Consider the following 20,000-nt stretch of genomic DNA (forward strand, 5'->3'; position numbering starts at 1 on the left):
CGACGTGTTGCGGTTTCCCTTATTGTTTGTTCGACTTTAAGATCTACGACGACGACGCCGCCAACGAACACGTCACCTCAAAATATAGCTCTACACTGTCGTAAAGTCTTTCGCAATTATTTCATCTCGTTCTCGTCGTACAATGTGGGCGAAGTATCCTAAAAATAATTGATACGAGCGGTTTCAGAGTTTAAATATAAAATGAAAGGTTGCATTTGTACACTCACGTTGTCGTTAAAACCTCAAATTTGTCTATTTTTTTTTCATTTTTGTCTATTTCGTTTTTGAAAGTACCGCAAAATATATGCTAAAATGTACTCGTGTGGTGTTTTAGTCACAATCCAAAAACACATGCTAAAACACCTTTCGCATGTGCAGCACGATTATTTGTCCTCTTTTAACCAATGATATTCCTGTTTTGTGGCCTTCTCGTTGACCACCGCGTCGTAGATCTCTAAGTCCCTAATAAGGCAACCACGACAAGTCACCATTCATTCATTCAAGATGGCGGCGCCCAGGAAATTTGAACACAAAAACAAACAGTTTTGAAATTCATTTGTTTAGATACAAACGCTTCCATTGGAAAAAGTTCGGACAATTTTTATTGTAAACATTATGTTCTGGGGTTTAAAGTTATTTTTTCTTGCTTTAGTGAAGGTTCTCTTTTATAAAAGTAACACATGGAACAAGAAGAACGAAGTAACTTCATACTCAATCAAACTGCGCAAATTAATGACACAGTTCACACGGAACGAGATCAAGTGATTGTCACCCAGATAGCTTATTGTTCCATTGCTCCGATCATCAACTGTTGGCTTATTCCGATGAGGTTCAAGTCGTTATGGGAACGAAAAAATATAAGGCTATAACCTTACTTGGCTTAAAAGGGGATGTGTTAGGAATTTATAATTAGGCAAATTTAGCGACTGGCAACTAAAATCAGGGGAAACGTAAAATTAATTACTTAAACATTGAAGAAGGTTTGAATAAAACATCAAATGCAAATTTAAAGGAGCAGGGCAAGGGCGAAACTGAAGAACATTAAAATGGATTTTGGGTTTTTGAAAACTGTTCAGCCAACAGTTTTCCAAAGTTATCTTTGTGTTGTTTGAAACTTAAACACGAAGACTCACTATATATAGTGTTTTCACTCTCGTGATCAGTACCTCGTTTTTTCACCGAAACAAAAGGAAAGATTTGCAGGATAATAGAGCTTACTTCCAGGAAAACGTTTGCATGATAATAGAGCTCAATTCCCGGAGGATTAGTTGGGTACCCCAACAAAGCCGCCGTGACGTCACGTGTTCGAATTCATTCAAGCAAAACTGATTAATCACCCTAAAAGATATTTCTAGCGCGAGAAAACAGGGACTGGGGCTTTAAAAAGAACTACAGATAACATTTATGCAATATTACGGTCACATTGTCAAAGGGGCTTTTTTATTGCAGAAATTATCACAGAGCTCGGTTGCGTTCACGGTTGATTGATAAATCATTTGCACGTGCCTGAGCACCACGCCTTTTATAATGCGTCTTCGTCTTTAAATTCTGTATGCTTGACAGACATTTTTTGGCACGACGCTGTTCGTTGTGTCTACTAAAAGTAATTAAGTTGCGAAAGCGAGTAATTACACCTGTCAAAACTACACACACACTGTGTAGTTTTAACCAATTGATTTTTACCAGTTGATTTTGTCGATTTTCAACTACACTGCCTAAATTCTTCAATGCATTCTTACTCATCATTTGCTTCGTAACTTCTCAGCCACTGAGAAAACTAAAACCTCCTTCATTCAGTAAAAATTCAAGATATACAGCATTTACTTACTTTCTCGATGTACAGGGAAGAATAGAGGGCAGTTTAGGTCGATGAAACAACAAACAAATAATGTATTACCAACCGTTGCAGCAAGCTCACATTACTAATTACCTTGCAATGTTCCTCTTTAAAACCAGTTGATCACGATAATGAACACCACTGCAAAATATGTTAAGGGATTAACGTTAGATCTTTTGCGTGCGTGCGTCAGTCACAACTGAGTGGGTAGTATCGAAAACGAAGCAATCGAAAACGAGGAACTAGGCGGGAAGCACCAAAAGATCGAAAACAAAGGACCCTAAAACGAAAACAAGCACTTAAAATTAAAACACGAAGCATCCTATTTTCCATTGGAAGATCACTTTTGTATTGCCTAGTATCTTTTCACTATTAGAGAAGCTTGGTTAAAAAATCATAAGAGACTACTGTCCTGGCACGAGATTTATTCACTTCCGGTCTCCTTCTGCGGCTTAAAAATGTCTAGTGCTCCCTAATATTATTTAATTCATGCAACAATACTTTGTTAGATGTGGGACCAGCAAGTTATGAAAGTCTTAACATTTTTGTCCAGGATTTCTTGGTTAAATTCAAGGGCTATTAAACTACATTAAGGAGAAAAAATGTGCAATCATATGTAATCGCAGCCGCCATTGCCTGAGTCATATATTCATAAGATAAGGCGAGAGGGACCAGTGTTGGTCGAAACGGATGCTCTTCAAAAGCAATAGTTTGGAGTGAGGCCAAGCAATAGCTTCGTGACTCTATCTAACATTTTAATTTTACGTGGCTGTTCCATTATGAAGTCTCTCGGTGAAACATTGTCTTGTGGGAAAAGCGATAACTTTCTTAATACAAATCTGAATAGATCTGGAGCGAAAAAAACTGCAAAGTTCAACAAAGTAACAAATGGAACAGGAACATAGAATAAGAAGTCATTTCATAGTCGAACAAGCTGTGCAAATTAATGACGCTGATCAACACGGAAAGAGCAGGGATTGTTACCCAAATGGTTAATTGTTCCATTGCTCCGAACTACTGATGTCTTATTGCTTTGACGTTCAGTGCCGGTTGCTCAAAGCCTGGTTAGTGCTAACCGTTGGTTAAGAGGTAACAAAACCTATAGGTTCCACGATATTTAACGCTGGTTAGTGCTAACCATGCTTCGAGCACCCCGGGCCAGGTCGTTAAGAAACGAAAATATATAAGCTCTTCTACCCTTGCTTAGCTTCAAAGGGACTGTGTTACGAATTGTATAATTAGCCAAATCTAGCGACTGGGAACTGGATACCAAATAGGGAGAAAGTGAAAACGTAAAAATGCATTGTATCTACTTAAAACACTGAAGGAAGGTTTGAATAAAACATCAAATACAAATTAAAGGAGTCAGGGCAAACGCAAAACTGAAGAAGGTTAAAATGGATTGGAATTTGGGTCTTTTTAAAGTTTTTTAAACCAACAGCTTTTCATAGTTTATCTTGGTTGTTTGTAACTTAAAGTCTGTATGCTCCACAGACATTTTTTGTCACGAATTCATATACTCATTCTTTACTCACCATTTGCTTCGTAACTCCCTCAAGATACATCATTTCGTACTAGGAAAGAATAGAGGGTAGTTAAACGACAAAAAAAAAAAAACCATTGCAACCAAGCTAATATTACTAATTACCTTGCAATATTTCCTTTTTTTGCAACCAGCTGAGAAGGAATAATGACACCACTGCAAATAAGTTAAGGGATAAGCGGTGGATTTTTTGCGTGCGTGCGTCAATCACACACTGAATGGGTAGTATCGAAAACGAAGCACTTTAAAACAAGGAACTAAGCAGAAGCACCCAAAAGATCGAAAACGAAGGACCCTAAGTCGAAAACAAAGCACTCAAAACTAGAAAACGAAGCACTCACAACTTGAAAACGAAGCACCCTATTTTCCATTAGAAGATCGCTTTTGTATTGCCTAATATCTTTTCACTATTAGAGAAGCTTGGAAAAGAATCTATAAGACACTGCTGTTTTAACATGAGAAGTGTTCATTTCTGGTATCCTTCTGCGGCTCAAAAAAGCTCATGCACTAATGGTATTTTTTAGATGTGAAAACCCTGTCCTTTTAGATGTGAACCAGGAAGTATGAGTGTCTTAATATTTTTGTCCAGGATTCTTGGTTAACTTCAGGGCTATTAAACTACATAAAAGAGAAAAAATATGTAAATATGTAATCGGAGCTGCCACCGCATGAGTCATATATTCATAAGATAACGCGCGAAGGACCAGAGGTCGTCAAAACGGATGTTTTTCAAAAGCAAAAGTTTCGAGTGAGGTCAAGCAATGGCTTCGTGACTCTGACATTTTAATTTTACGTGGTTATTCCATTATCAAGTCTCTAGGGTGAAACATTAACTTGCAGGAAAATGTTAAATTTCTTAACATAAATCTTTAGTAGATCTGGCCGGAGCGGAAAACTGCAAAGTTCAACAGCCAGAAATTTAGCAAATTAAATGGAACAGGAATATAGAACAAGAAGTCATTCATAGTCGAACAAACTGTGCAAGTTAATGACGCTAGTCAGCACGGAAAGAGATCAAGTGATTGTTACCCAAATTATATTTAATTGTTCCATTGCTCCGAACTACTGATGTCTTATTCCTATGACGTTCTTGGCGTTTAAGGAAACGACAATAGCTTTAAAAGGCACTGTGTTACGAATTTACAATTAGCCAATTCTAGCGACTAGGAACTGGATACCAAAGCGCGCGAAACATAAAAAATACATCGTGCTACTTAAAACAGTGAAGGAAGGTTTAAATAAAACATCAACTACAAATTAGAGGAGGCAGGGCAAACCCAACCCTGAAGAAGACTAAAGTGGATTGGAAAATCGTGTTTTTTTAAAACTGTTCAACCAACAGCTTTTCATAGTTTTATTCTTTTGTTGTTGTAACTTAGATTCTGTATGCTTTCCCGGGAAAACAGACATTTTTTGTCAGGAATTCTTACTCATTCTAACCTCATCTTGCTTCCCTCCATTTGGAATTCGCGATAGGAAAACTAAAACTAACACTATCGCCTTTAGGAAAAACTCAAGACACGTCTTTTCCGTACTTTCTCGATGTACAAGGAAAAATAGAGGGTAGGATAATCGCTCAAACACCAAACAAATAATTTATTACTACATTACACGTACCCTTGCACCAATCCAATTTACTAAATCCCTTGCAATTTTCCTCTTTACAACCAGTTGAGCAGGAACTTTAGCAACGACGACGGGAACGGCAACGAGAACATCATCCTGAAAAAACATAAATTCGCGTTATTGTAATCAATTCGAGACTATTCCAAGCTTTTGACTATGACAAAGGTGTAGCAGTCCCTCAGGAATGAAACCGTTATGAGCGGCGCTTAATTTGGGGAGAAAATAAAATTTTATCTCCAAGTGCTGACGTTGTCCATAAAACCTCAAATTTGGCAATTTCACGTTGTTGTTTTTGCAGACGACGGCAAAGAAATGAACAAAAATGAAAAATGCGCGTGCAGAGCGTGCAAAGCGTTCTTTGCTTTTGTCTACTAAATATGCAAATTTGTAAAGTTCTTGTTTGCCGATATCACTTGACTACGTGCAAAAGCTCCCTATTAAGAACACAAGAAAACATGTCTCGGCTCTGTTTGCATGGAGTTGGGGTAACCTGGGTGAGTGGGGTAACCGGCCTAGATGGGGTCGAAAAATAGCTCCCGTTTACATGCAATCTTCCCACCCCGCGGTCCCCAGAATCACCTTTCTCGAGGTTACTACGTGGTCGCTAAGTACGTAAACAGGCAAAATGGCCAGTGAAGGACGCATTTTGGCGGTAATGCTCTTCTGCTCTCACAGCCTAGTATATGCAAACCTGAGGCTAAAACGAAAAAGACCGCCGCCCACAGTCATTACAGTCAGGAACTTCAAACAATTTAATATAAGAGAATTTCAAAGCAGACAAGGAACAAATATCCTTTCACATTGCATCAGTATTTGACGACAAGGATGACGTCCTCTGGGCGTGGAATCAATAATAATGTTCAGGGGTGTTTTCGATTCACAAACGCCACTGAAAGAAATTAAAGTGCGAGGCGTATCGGCAATGTGGATTAATAACAGGCGCGGATCCAGGGGAGGTGAATGGGTGAATTTTCATCCCCCCCTTTTTCCGAGCCCCCCTTCTTTCTTCTTTTTTTTTTTTCTTATCCCTCAAACACCTCAACCAGGCTTTGGTTCTATTACATTATTACAAAAATTCACCCCCCCCATTTCAAAATCCTGGATCCGCGCCTGCAACACCATTAGGCTGAAAATGAATCGCTGATTGAATTATTCAAGAGAGCTGTTTGAAAACTAAGGATCCAAATACATGGGCCGACTATAAGAGGTTGAGAAACGAAATGACATCTGACATTAGGAGAGCGAAGGCTGCATACTTCAGAAACCAAGAGAATAAGGCGAAAGACCTCCTGGCATACTGGAATGTATTACCCAAAGTAAGGAAGAAGATAAGACCACTAAAGCGTGACGACAACAGCTTAGCGAGTAAAAGATACGGAGAAAGCGAGCCTTATGAATTGCTTCTTCTCTACCATCGCTGAAAAAATAAATGCTGGGTAACTCCAATTGCGTGTGCCACATTTCTTGACTAGTCTATGTTCTATAACAAGTCCTGTACGTTGTAAATATGCATCCGATTTCAGACTATCTAGCGACGATATTGACATAGAGGATACTTTCAGCACTCGAAGATGAAATTCGTATCCCCAAGCGGCCATGTAATGTTCTTTTTATTATATAGATATTGATGAAATGTCCAGATCTAAAACAACTTGTTTTACTCATTTTCGAAATGATGAAAAAGTGGTCACCAACCGCTAAAACAGGCATGTTGTAACATGAAACAAGATATGATAGTTATGAAAGACAAATCATGACAATTTAACATTATGCAATAAAAAATGTTATGTAGTAGAGAAGAATTATATTAAAGCAAAAAAGTATCTTACAATGAAGGGGAAGCTCGCGTTTTATTGGCTAATCGTGTTCGTTACCCTGACGATTCCTATATTCTCACATGTGAAAGATAAAAATGATATGTTCACTGCGCGCGGTGAAGATATGATTTTTTCCCAAGAAGGAAAATCTAGTATTCCATCAGTATATATAATAAAAGGAAAAAAACATTATTGAAGAATAATAAAGCCACCGGACCGGGTGGTATAGCCAATCACACTTAATTACTGCACCTCGCAGGCCCTGCTGTTGTTACCCCCCACTGGACCAGACTTTTCATGCAAAGCATACACGAATGCAGAGTCTACAATAATTGGAAAGTGGCCAGACTAACACCTGTATTCAAAAAAGACGATCCTACGGAAATAGGAAATTATCGTCTCTTCTCCTTGCTAAGTGTACCCAGCAAGATTTTAGAATCATGTGTAGCGGACATAATTGTGAAACACGTTTTCTCGGACAACGAAGCCCTCGTCACGGACAACCAATGGGCCTACCAAAAAGGGAGATCGACAGAGCTATTACTCATCATTACACCTAACTGAAACTTGGCGACGAGCAACTGATAACAAATTAGTTGTGGGTGCCGTATTCATAGACTTCCAGAAGGCGTTCGATTGCGTTTCACACCCAAACCTTCTTCACAAGCTAGAGCACAACTTCGGAATTACGGGAAACCTACTGGCATGGCTAAGAGATTATCTTTCTGAACGGGAACAGTACACTGTAATTAATGGTACCTTCTGAGAATAGGCCATTTCGAGTTCATGCCTGCCTCCCCTTCAAAGCGAGTATAAGTGCGAGTTTTTTCTTATGAAAATTAGTTTTAATTCTTTTTTGTAAAGTAGAACTAATTACCATCACAAAAACCTCGCACTTAGACACTTTGAAGAGGAGGCAGACATGAACTCGGAAATGGCCTATTCCAAAGTGGCACGGCATACCAGAGGGCTCCGTACTGGGGCCCATACTCTTAGCCTACACACAAGCGATCTACCGAAAGCTAAGTGGGACTCTTTATTCGACACTTATAAGGGTCAAATAGCCACCTTAATTCATAAAATTTATAATCACACAACTTCATCCTGCTTGATCTTTTGTGAAACCGAATCAAACAGAAAATGTCTTTGTTGTTGATAACGAGGGGACAATTACACAGTTCTCTGGTATTCCAATCGCATCTGATAAGAAAGGTCAACGAGATCACATTTGGGATGACGAAATGCACTTAATAACCGGCCCTGTTAAATCATCCATTTTGAAAAACGATCGTATAGCTGCGACCATCTGCATCACAGCAGCAGAAACCGAAAGAGAGAAGTGATCGTGGCACTTATGAAAAAAAATACGTAATTGTATCTTATAGACACCTGAAAACTTCAGTTGGCTCCAACGGGATCCGAACCCAAGACATCTGCGATGCTGGTGCAATGCTCTGCCAACTGAGCTATGAAGCCACTCATTGGAAAAAGGTCAATTTGTTGGGCTCTGTGTGTTCCAGTGGCGAGTGAAAGACTCGATGAATGAAATAAATTTATTATATGGCAAAGCCAGTCTTGGCCAAATCCCAGCGCTCTGATTGGTTTCTTTCTCGGTCGGGATTTTGCAGTACGGACCATTTCCGAGGAAACGGTCCAAGCCGTGTATTTTTGTTTTGGAGCAAAGCCGGCAAATTCATAATTTGCACCAAAACCGCGAAAAAAAAAACTGTGAATATTGTCATTCTTCACAGTGAAACTACCAGAAGAAGCTAAAAAGATTGAAAGATAAAAAGATTGAAAAGCAAAAAAGATAAAAAGCTAAAAAAGAAAAAGCTAAAAAGATTGATTGCACAGAAGTGCATTTTACTATCAGAGACAGAGTGCCATATAATAAACAACTTACTAACGAGCTTGCTCGGGCCGTACTGGGGGATATTGGCCCTCGGTCGTGGCAGTCGTCGTGCCACGACCTCGGGCCAATATTCCCCAGTACGGCCCTCGCGCTTGGTTAGTTAGCGGCGGTTATATTTATTAAAACTGACTACGGATATGGGATTTCCAGCATTTTCATTGACTCGCCGGGCACAGGCTATCAGTTCATATACCTGCTGTACCTATATATGGCCAAGGAACGCGTCAGAAATAAAGCGAGCTAATTAACAAATCGAAAGTGGTTCAGCGTTGTCTGTACTCTTATCGACAACGATATTAGCCAATCGATTCATCACAGTGGTAAAAAAAATTTTTGTGTGACTCACGAAATTGACCGGGCGTAGCCCAGTGAGTCTACAACAAATTTTGACCACTGTGATGACGAATATCGTTGTCGATAAGAGTACAGATAACGCTGAACCACTTTCGATTTGTTTTTTACCACAATATTCAACGCCAAAGAAAGTTTTTATTTCAGAGCGTGACCAAAATCATAACTCAAAGAAAGAGCAAGCGTTGTCTATAACTTTCTCGCAATGTGATTGGTTTTATTCCCAAAATGAGCGTTCCTGATTGGCTATTACATTGCGTGACAAAATGGCGCGAGCAGGACGCGTACAGCGTTGTCTAGACTCTTATCGACAACGGCAAATTAGCCAATCAGATTGCGCGATTACAAGCAATTGTGGTAAAAAAAAAACATTTTTTCAGCTCTGAGAAAAGATGGCCGACAAAAGCCGTTTTGGACCGAAATTGACCGAGGCAGAAATCGATGCTTTAGTCAACAATACAAGGAAGAATTGTTGATCCTGGAGTTTTTAATAAAACAATTATTCTACTCGGGCTTGCTGGATATAAAATGATGATTATAACTGCCTCGGCGCCACGCACCTCGTTGGTTATCTATCACTTCATATCCAGCGCGCCCTCGTAGAATAATTGTTAAAGATTCGAAGTGCGGGTTATACGACGACAGCGAAATTAAAGTGATCCTCTGCATAAAAGTGAGATTCAAGTCCAAGGTAACCAGAGTTTTTTTTTCTCTTCTCGCCGCTTCGCGACTCGTCTTCGCGGCTCTCTCGTCGCTTCAAGAAAAACCACTGGGGGGATCAGGGTACACTTATCTCGACAACTGCCAGGACAAGTACGAGGATCACTTCTCTCTTTCGTCTCATGATAACACGCACTCAAAATATTTTAATATACATTTATTTCATTCAGTCATTGGCTTTCAGTGTTAGTTTTGCCAACTACCTAGCAATTTTTCAACTTTCCACAGCTCAGATACTTTTTTAACTAACAAGAAGATGTTTTCAAGAACAACTCCAACAACCCCATGAAGAAAGAGATTAACAAGTTCATCAGTTTTGTTGTGGACTTAACATTGTGTCGACCCAATCAAATTGTCAAAACTTCAGTTTGTTTTAATCACTCTGCAGTGAAACGAGAACAAATCATTTTCATACTAAATATCATCAGACGCAGACAAGGATCAGGAATAATTAAGGCATCTCGTTTATTGCCAGCTATCAGGATGCATTAATACAAGGGCAGTAAAAATACAGAATATACAGGAGTACATCTGAGACTGCAAAGCTATACTGAACATTTCTCGAAGCAAGAAAATATAGCTCAACTTAAAACAGCTTATAAAAAACGTTTATTATAACGCTCATATCACTCATATACTTCTCGAATGAGCAAACATCATCCTGACACACCCTGGTGGTCTCGCACTGATTACATCACATTAGCGTACAAGTACGAATGTCAAAAAGGAATCTTACAGAAAGGTAGTAGAGAGAGATGCCGTTGAGTGACCTTGAACTGCGAGAAATGGCTGTATATACCTGACTACAAATAGTCATGCGTACTACCAGACTATACACACCTAAGTGTGAATACCGAAACACCCGAGCTACAATAGCGTAGCGTACTTTTTATAACGTAAGAAAACATTTGTCGCAGAAACCAAATACACACTTGCGCGACTACACGAATCGTTTATTAGCTAATGAATAATACAGGATTGTAAGCAAGCTTGAATTTTTTGGGGCAAAAAAAAATAAAAAGTGGTGGAAAACCTGTTGACTGCTTGTTTGAAAAGTCAATAAAATACTCTCCTTTTGTAACTACGCAAGTTGCCATTTGCGCGGATTATATCGACAGACAATAAAATGGACATCGTGTTCTCCTCGCAATTCTCTGTAAGTAAAGCACTGGTCAGTCAGTTTTCTCTTCTAAACCGCGTTAGAGTTTTCATATGTTATTTACAAAAAAAACTAGACTATGACTAAATCACCTCCTATTTGTCGATAATACCTCACTTCACCGCCCGTTTGAATTAAGAGGTTTCCTAGTTAGTATGCACTGGTCAATCTATCTATGCATTGATCGTAATCTCCGAAAAGTTTGCATAAAAAGCTCAAAAGCCCATTTAAACGGTTTCAACATTTCATTCAACAAAGTTGAAAGGGTGTTGAGCAAATGTTGGAAACAAGTTGTGCGGAGAGGGCTCAAATGGTTTTAACATGGCGCCAAAAATTGAGCCAAGGTTTTGGATTGCGAGGAACTAAGAACAAGAAACCAGACTCTCCCGTCCACTTACGGCCACATATGAGCATGCGTGTGTTCTGCAAAATGTTGAACGAACTGTTTAAACGGCTTCAGCTCCACCCAACATTTTCTAGAACAAAAGAAATGTTGAATCGATGTTGAATGAAAGTTTAAATCAGTTTGAATTTGATAAAACACTCTTTCAACAAGCTTCAACATTTTTGTTGAAGGACCTGTTCAAACACTCCTAACATTTGGTTCAACAAAATGTTGAATGCATGTTGAAGCAAAAGTGGAAACCGTTTGAATGGGCCTTAAAACTAAAGGCCGAGACACTCTGGGCGACAAGTCGCAGCGACAGGTCTCTGGGACAAGCTGCTCCGTGTTTTATTACTTGCAAAACAAATCGCTGCGACGCAACGTCTGTTCGGTGCACAAGCAGTGATCTTGTGTGGGGGGGGATGTGAAATATAGTTTTCTAATTCAATATGGCGGATATGGAGCTCTCTCATTGATCATTTTATTATTTGTTGCAGGAAGTACACACGGTGCAACAACCGCTGCTTTCGCTAATTTTGTCGCCGCGATCAGTCGCACGAATTCAAACTGGTTTGAATTCGTGCAACTGATCGCAGTGACAAAATTCTGCTGCAGCGACAATGATTTTCACAAAATTAACTACGTGTCACTCGTGGCGAATTGTTGCGGCGACTTGTCCCTGTGACGTGTCGCAGCGACTTATCGCCTAGTGTGTCCCGGCCTTAAAGAATCAAATATTTCTACTCATAATGAGTAGAAACATTCGAAAAATATAAATAAAGATATTTGAAATATTTGAGTAGAAAGACATCCAATGCATATTAATTAAGAGATCAAACAAGACTCTTATTTCCTCGTTTTTAACCTTCTGGAAGTTTCCCTAAGAAATTGCCCAAGAGATCACTCATATCCAAACGTTTGCATTATTAAATTTCTACAGTCATTTCATTTTCAATGCTAGTACTTTTAGATTCTAGACATTTGCCTAACAAATCGCCCATTCTAAAAATATTTTCCCTTGGCCCCTCTGCGGCAATATCTTAGAAAAACCCCGTTTCTGAGAAACTTCCTGTCTGTTTGATTCTGGAAGTAACCTTTTTCTAGCAATTTCTTCAATAGAAAAGTTCTAGTCTAAAAAACCTCCACTTATGTTAATTAGGAGATTACGTAATTTCTACGTTCCTAGTTTTTTTAGCTTCTAGAAAATTTTCCCAAAGATTCGGCCAAAAAAAAAAAAAAAATTAGCTGGAAAGGAATGGAAAGTTCATATACGGAGCTACAAATGAATAAAATAAGGGTGCGTTTCTTTGGGAGAATCCAAGATGGATTTACTATCTCAGATCACACGGATATTTCGTTCTCAAAGAAACCAGTATCCGAAAACGGATTTTTCTGGCGTTAAAGCCCACTTTCAGCCGGTCAGGATTAACGTAATTTCTATCAAATTGAAGTTTCTGAAAAAATTTACGACTTTCTGTAAATTTCCGGTACATTGAAGAAGAAATGGCACTGAAAACTCGCCATGATACAAGCAAATTGGCGCGGAATGTGTACTTTCACAAGACTACCCCTGGCCAAAAACGTAGTGTTTTCGGATCCGTCCCAAAGAAATGCACCGATCATGAATCCTAAAAATCGGGATTCAGATCTGATCTAATGAATCCACTCGGAGAGTGAATTCCTCCTCAGATCAATAATCCATTTTTTCGGGTTTTAGTAAAGATTTTAGCGAAATCCGCTTTTGGATACAAGGAACCCGGATTTGCATTTCCAAAAAAAGAACCCACCCTAGGTCTACAAAATACTTAAAAAAAAAACATATCTCTTGTCTTCCTTGACCCGTTTATGAGGTTTAAATGCTTTAACGCTTTCAAGAACTCATATAATAATTGAAGTAAGGAAAACGACATACTGACGCATCGGAGTACAAGAAGTAGCTTTCTCAACTTTTGGATGCCGTTGAAAAAAAAAAAAAAAGGTAAGGAAGAAAAAGACAAAAAATAGCCGGTTCGACGGTAATTAGGAATTTCGTTGTTTGATAAATGAATAAAGAAATTGTTTTTCATCGATAGCAATGTTTGTACATAATTACATGTGATATGATGAAATGGACAGTGTCCTTTCACCTATCTGGACAATTTTAAGTCCTTCACAGGAAGAATTAAATGAGCCCAACAAAATGACCTGCTCCAAAATGTGTGGCCTCATAGCTCAGTTGGTAGAGCATTGCACTTGCATCGAATCGAATCCTGTTGGAGCAACCTGAAATTTTTTCAGGTCTACTAAAAAACAGAAATTCCTTTAATTGTCTAGATAAGTGCGAGGATCACTTCTCCATTTCGTCAATACCTCCACTAGAAAAAACATTCATTATTCATTCATTCATTCATAATTACATGTGCTTATAGATAATAGCAACAATTCCTATTCAACTAAATGTCACTGTGACATGTAGCTATAAGCCTTCAATATCAAACTTCACTTTACACAGGTAACCGGCGATCACTGAATTATTTCTTTTCAGTGCATGCATTGCATGGCTCAAACAGTTATCTGCAGAAAGCAAAGTTCCCGACCCGGTGAATGCAGGCATTACTTATTTCAGTGGCTAGCCAAAGCAGTTCGTAAAAGAACAACATGGGCGACCAATTTTGAAACCATTTCTCTGTGAAGAACTTACCTCTGACAACTTGCTGACTAAAAACCTCTACAATGTAATTCCTTTCAGTAATTAAAATAATATTCGAAAAAAACACTTACCATTCTTTTCAAGCTCGTGGTGCCCAAATTCGAACGTGACATCATCGCCAATTAGCACAAATGGCGCCCAGTCTTTTACGGCAGAATACTTCTCCGTCTCCCGAAGAGATTTCATAGCATATTGAAGAGCTAAACTTGCACTTTTTCTATCTGCCAAGTGTTGATAGAATTTTTTTTTCATGAACAGCAAGGTTGCCTCATCATCATTGCCCAGAGTGACACCAGAACAGACCGGGCACCAGCACACAGAAAAGCTCTTGCTATTCCTACTACACCCTCAGAATTGACCTCTCCCCGGCCACTGTGAGCTCAGAGCTCAGAACAACCAGTCTTGCCCGAAGACCAACTGCACGAACATCACTCATTGTTAACAAAAATCTTCCTTTTCTGGAATCTGGGATGCGCGTTCAGGATTTGGGGCAAAGCAAGCAATTTCTCCAAATTTCGAATCTCCATGTGCTGCAATATGGATTAAAGCAACTGACTTCATTCTTTTCAGCACCTCAGCTTTCGTTGCATTTCTTCCAGTGAGAGGAGTGGTCTGCAGAAGTTCTCCAATCATCTCCACCTCTTGTATAGCGCACGGCAACTGCTCGGAAATGGGTTCACCATTTTCGTCAGTGACTTCCTTTAAGCACGGATCGCCCCCACAAGCAGAGCTTCACTGTTACTGTAGAAGTTGTCAGGTGCACTTGTGATGAGTTTTAAAGCGGTCAACGAGGGAACAGTACGGATCCTGACAGAGTCACTTAATGCAGAAAAAGGAGCCAAGCAAAATGGTCCATCAGGAACAAAGATTAAGTCATCACCTTGAAGCAAGTCTGCAATGGGACTGATTAAGACATCAAACAAAGGCTGCAAAGAGTTATTATCGAGAGGGTCAAAGACTGAAAGGTCTCGGAAAGAGCTTCCCTACCGCAAAACAAGTGTCTGCGTAGCTTGTCAAGTGTACGATTCTCGCATCGGACAACAGTCCCCGCGCCAATCTTTTTCAAAGTAGTTTCTATCAGTGAAGCGGCACTTCCATTTTTTTTTCCTTTTGCCTAAAGAAAAATTCCACTTCCTCCTCTCAGAAGCCAAAACTGATAGTGTTCCCTTCAAGTGCTATGAAAAACTGTTTGTAAGGGCAAATATTTCATAACAGCGGAGATAGTTTCCGTCGTCGCAACTGCCGAGGAAGGTTTTTCATCAACTCCAAATTGCACCTTCTTCAAAATGTCTGTCAAAGCCTGTGCTCGTCCTTGTTCAGCAGCAAACAAAGCCTCATCAACCTCTCCATTCTTTAAAAGTGCTCTCCATAGAGCTGTGTACGCAAACTGATTTTTGTGTCACGAAAATTTTCCATGCATCTTCTGATTGAAGAAGACGCCTTGTTTGTTTCATCGAAATGTTTTATGCTTAGACGATAAAATTAACTTTAAGGGCTTTGCACAACGAGCCTAAATTTTCATGAACAAGACCAAGTTATTATAGCAACCCGTTCCCTGTCCTACTGGATCCTCCGTTTTCCTTGCAAATAGTAAGCTGTTGTTCGCAAAGGAGAAGAGCATTTTCAAGTTCACCCATTCTGTAATAAGCGATGGCGAGATTACCAATGGCCTTTCCCTCCCCGGCCCTATCCCTACTTCTTTTGCAATGCTAAGATGTTGTTCGTAATACTCTATGGCTCGCTTAAAATTGCCCAGACTTCGATAAGCGTTGCCGAGATTACCATTGGCCCCTCCCTCCCGGCCCTATCCCCTACTTCTTTTGCAATGCTAAGATGTTGTTCGTAATACTCTATGGCTCGCTTAAAATTGCCCAGACTGAGATAAGCGTTGCCGAGATTACCATTGCCCCTCCCTCCCGGCCCTATCCCCTACTTCTTTTGCAATGCTAAGATGTTGTTCGTAATACTCTATGGCTCGCTTAAAATTGCCCAGACTGAGATAAGCGTTGCCGAGATTACCATTGGCCTTCCCTCCCTCCCGGCCCTATCCCCTACTTCCCCTACTTCTTTTGCAATGCTAAGATGTTGTTCGTAATACTCTATGGCTCGCTTAAAATTGCCCAGACTGAGATAAGCGTTGCCGAGATTACCATTGGCCCTCCCTCCCCGGCCCTATCCCCTACTTCTTTTGCAATGCTAAGATGTTGTTCGTAATACTCTATGGCTCGCTTAAAATTGCCCAGACTGAGATAAGCGTTGCCGAGATTACCATTGGGCCCCTCCCCTCCCCGGCCCTATCCCCTACTTCTTTTGCAATGCTGCTAAGATGTTGTTCGTAATACTCTGGCTCGCTTAAAATTGCCAGACTGAGATAAGCGTTGCCGAGATTACCATTGGCCTTCCCCTCCCCGGCCCTATCCCCTACTTCCTTTGCAATGCTAAGATGTTGTTCGTAATACTCTATGGCTCGCTTAAAATTGCCCAGACTGAGATAAGCGTTGCCGAGATTACCATTGGCCTCCCTCCCCCCCCCCGGCCCTATCCCCTACTTTCTTTTGCAATGCTAAGATGTTGTTCGTAATACTCTATGGCTCGCTTAAAATTGCCCAGACTGTGATAAGCGTTGCCGAGATTACCATTGGCCTTTGCCCCCCTCCCCGGCCCTATCCCCTACTTCTTTTGCAATGCTAAGATTTGTTCGTAATACTCTATGGCTCGCTTAAAATTGCCCAGACTGTGATAAGCGCGTTGAGATTACCATTGGCCTTGCCCTCCCCGGCCCTATCCCCTACTTCTTTTGCAATGCTAAGATGTTGTTCGTAATACTCTATGGCTCGCTTAAAATTGCCCAGACTGAGATAAGCGTTGCCGAGATTACCATTGGCCCTGCCCTCCCCGGCCCTATCCCCTACTTCTTTTGCAATGCTAAGATGTTGTTCGTAATACTCTATGGCTCGCTTAAAATTGCCCAGACTGAGATAAGCGTTGCCGAGATTACCATTGCCCTTGCCCTCCCCGGCCCTATCCCCTACTTCTTTTGCAATGCTAAGATGTTGTTCGTAATACTATGGCTCGCTTAAAATTGCCCACTGAGATAAGCGTTGCCGAGATTACCATTGGCCTTGCCCTCCCCGGCCCTATCCCCTACTTCTTTTGCAATGCTAAGATGTTGTTTCGTAATACTCTATGGCTCGCTTAAAATTGCCCAGACTGTGATAAGCGTTGCCGAGATTACCCATGGCCTTGCCCTCCCCGGCCCTATCCCCTACTTCCTTTTGCAATGCTAAGATGTTTGTTCGTAATACTCTATGGCTCGCTTAAAATTGCCCAGACTGTGATAAGCGTTGCCGAGATTACCATTGGCCCTCCCCTCCCCGGCCCTATCCCCTACTTCCATTGCAATGCTAAGATGTTGTTCGTAATACTCTATGGCTCGCTTGAAATTGCCCAGACTGTGATAAGCGTTGCCGAGATTATTACCATGGCCTTGCCCTCCCCCCGGCCCTATCCCCTACTTCTTTTGCAATGCTAGATGTTGTTCGTAATACTCTATGGCTCGCTTAAAATTGCCCAGACTGTGATAAGCGTTGCCGAGATTACCATTGGCCCCCCCCTCCCCGGCCCTATCCCCTACTTCTTTTGCAATGCTAAGATGTTGTTCGTGATACTTATGGCTCGCTTAAAATTGCCCAGACTGAGATAAGCGTTGCCGAGATTACCATTGGCCCTCCCCCCTCCCCCGGCCCTATCTCCTACTTCTTTTGCAATGCTAAGATGTTGTTCGTAATACTCTACTCTGGCTCGCTTAAAATTGCCCAGACTGTGATAAGCGTTGCCGAGATTACCATTGGCCTTGCCCTCCCCCGGCCCTATCCCCTACTTCTCTTTTTGCAATGCTAAGATGTTGTTCGTAATACTCTATGGCTCGCTTAAAAATTGCCCAGACTGTGATAAGCGTTGCCGAGATTACCATTGGCCTTGCCCCCCCCCCGGCCCTATCCCCTACTTCTTTGCAATGCTAAGATGTTGTTCGTAATACTCTATGGCTCGCTAAAATTGCCCAGACTGTGATAAGCGTTGCCGAGATACCATTGGCCCTGCCCCCCCGGCCTATCCCCTACTTTTTGCAATGCTAAGATGTTGTTTCGTAATACTCTATGGCTCGCTTAAAATTGCCCAGACTGTGATGCGTTGCCGAGATTACCATTGGCCTTGCCCTCCCCGGGCCCTATCCCCTACTTCTTTGCAATGCTAAGATGTTGTTTCGTAATACTCTATGGCTCGCTTAAATTTGCCCAGACTGAGATAAGCGTTGCCGAGATTACCATTGGCCTTGCCCTCCCCCGGCCCTATCCCCTACTTCTTTTGCAATGCTAAGATGTTGTTTCGAAATACTCTATGGCTCGCTTAAAATTGCCCCAGACTGAGATAAGCGTTGCCGAGATTACCATTGGCCTTGCCCTCCCCGGCCCTATCCCCTACTTCTTTTGCAATGCTAAGATGTTGTTCGTAATATACTCTATGGCTCGCTTAAAATTGCCCAGACTGTGATAAGCGTTGCCGAGATTACCATGGCCTTGCCCTCCCCCCCTATCCCCTATCCCCTACTTCTTTTGCAATGCTAAGTTGTTGTTCGTAATACTCTATGGCTCGCTTAAAATTGCCCAGACTGTGATAAGCGTTCGATTACCATTACCATTGCCCCCCCCGGCCCTATCCCCCCTTCTTTTGCAATGCTAAGATGTTGTTCGTAATACTCTATGGCTGCTTAAAATTGCCCAGACTGTGATAAGCGTTGCCCTATTGGCCCCCCCCCGGCCCTATCCCCTACTTCTTTTGCAATGCTAAGATGTTGTTCGTGATACTCTATGGCTCGCTTAAATTGCCCAGACTGTGATAAGCGTTGCCGAGATTACCATTACCCCTGGCCCCCCCCCCCTATCCCCTATCCCTACTTTTTGCAATGCTAGAGATGTTGTTCGTGATACTCTATGGCTCGCTAAAATTGCCCAGACTGAGATAAGCGTTGCCGAGATTACCATGGCCCCTCCCTCCCCGGCCCCTGCTCCCCTACTTTTTGCAATGCTAAGATGTTGTTCGTGATACTCTATGGCTGCCTTAAAATTGCCCAGACTGAGATAAGCGTTGCGAGAGATTACCATTGGCTTGCCCCCCCCCGGCCCTATCCCCTAAACTTCTTTTGCAATGCTAATGTTGTTGTTCGTAATACTCTATGGCTCGCTAAAAATTGCCCAGATGCAATAAGCGATGCCGAGATTATCATAGGCGCTACCCTCCCCGGCTCTATCCCCAACTTCTTTCGAAATACTAAGGCTTTGTTCATGGTACTCTATGGCTTGCTCAAAATTGCCAAGCCTGGTATACGCAATACCGAGATAACGATAGGCGTCTTTCTCGCCAGTACTGAACCCTATTTCCTTAAAAATTCTTAATGCTTCGGTGAAATTCCTTCTGGCCTGTTTACAATTGGCCAAATCCAAAAAATATAAGCCCAGCTTGAAATATGCAATACCCTCCCCCTTTCTGTTTCCCACTTTTTTGGCAACGCTAAGCTCTTGTATATGCTGCCCGAAAACGTTCATCTTTTTGTCTGCCATTCTTGATTATTACAACCAGAAAGGTCGTCTTTGAAAGAGAGCGCGAACCCTGAAAAATAAAAAAGAAAGCATGAGAAGTTCAATGCACTGACCACAAATGCTGCAGCTATGTAGCCAAACCAACACCAGAAAGGCCGCACATCATTGCGAGTCTGACAAGACATTTTTTTACCCATTGAGCTTGAACTCTCTATTTCTTTTTTTTTCTATTTTGTTTGTTCAGTCCTTTGTCTGATTTAAACTGAAATTTTAAAGCCTGAATAGATTGCACAAAACAGACATATTAAAGGGTCTGCATTTCTCGCTTATCAGATGTAACTCAGCCAAAGAAATACTCTCGTCT

General features: G+C 41.2%; 2 protein-coding genes and 1 pseudogene across 3 annotated transcripts in view; 1 reads left to right on the top strand and 2 right to left on the bottom strand.

Moving 5' to 3' along the window:
- LOC138024389 (G-protein-signaling modulator 2-like) overlaps positions 1-3,387 on the bottom strand; it is an 8,847-nt gene extending 5,460 nt beyond the window's left edge. Inside the window, exons 1-2 of one of the 2 annotated variants that reach the window (XM_068871590.1) lie at positions 3,373-3,387; positions 1,931-1,978 (exon numbers count right to left, since the gene is read on the bottom strand). The gene's annotated coding sequence lies outside the window, so the exon portion shown is untranslated. Of the gene's footprint in view, positions 1-1,930; positions 1,979-3,372 lie in introns of those variants that run through there. The other variant, XM_068871589.1, reaches the window with a different exon arrangement.
- LOC138024377 (tetratricopeptide repeat protein 28-like) overlaps positions 1-20,000 on the bottom strand; it is a 118,468-nt gene that overhangs the window by 73,866 nt on the left and 24,602 nt on the right. The window lies entirely within an intron of this gene.
- The window catches only part of LOC138024394 (adrenocorticotropic hormone receptor-like), a 102,328-nt pseudogene that overhangs the window by 37,843 nt on the left and 44,485 nt on the right, over positions 1-20,000 (top strand).

The sequence above is a fragment of the Montipora capricornis genome, chromosome 11 (assembly GCF_036669925.1).
Source record: "Montipora capricornis isolate CH-2021 chromosome 11, ASM3666992v2, whole genome shotgun sequence".
Taxonomy (NCBI): domain Eukaryota; kingdom Metazoa; phylum Cnidaria; class Anthozoa; order Scleractinia; family Acroporidae; genus Montipora; species Montipora capricornis.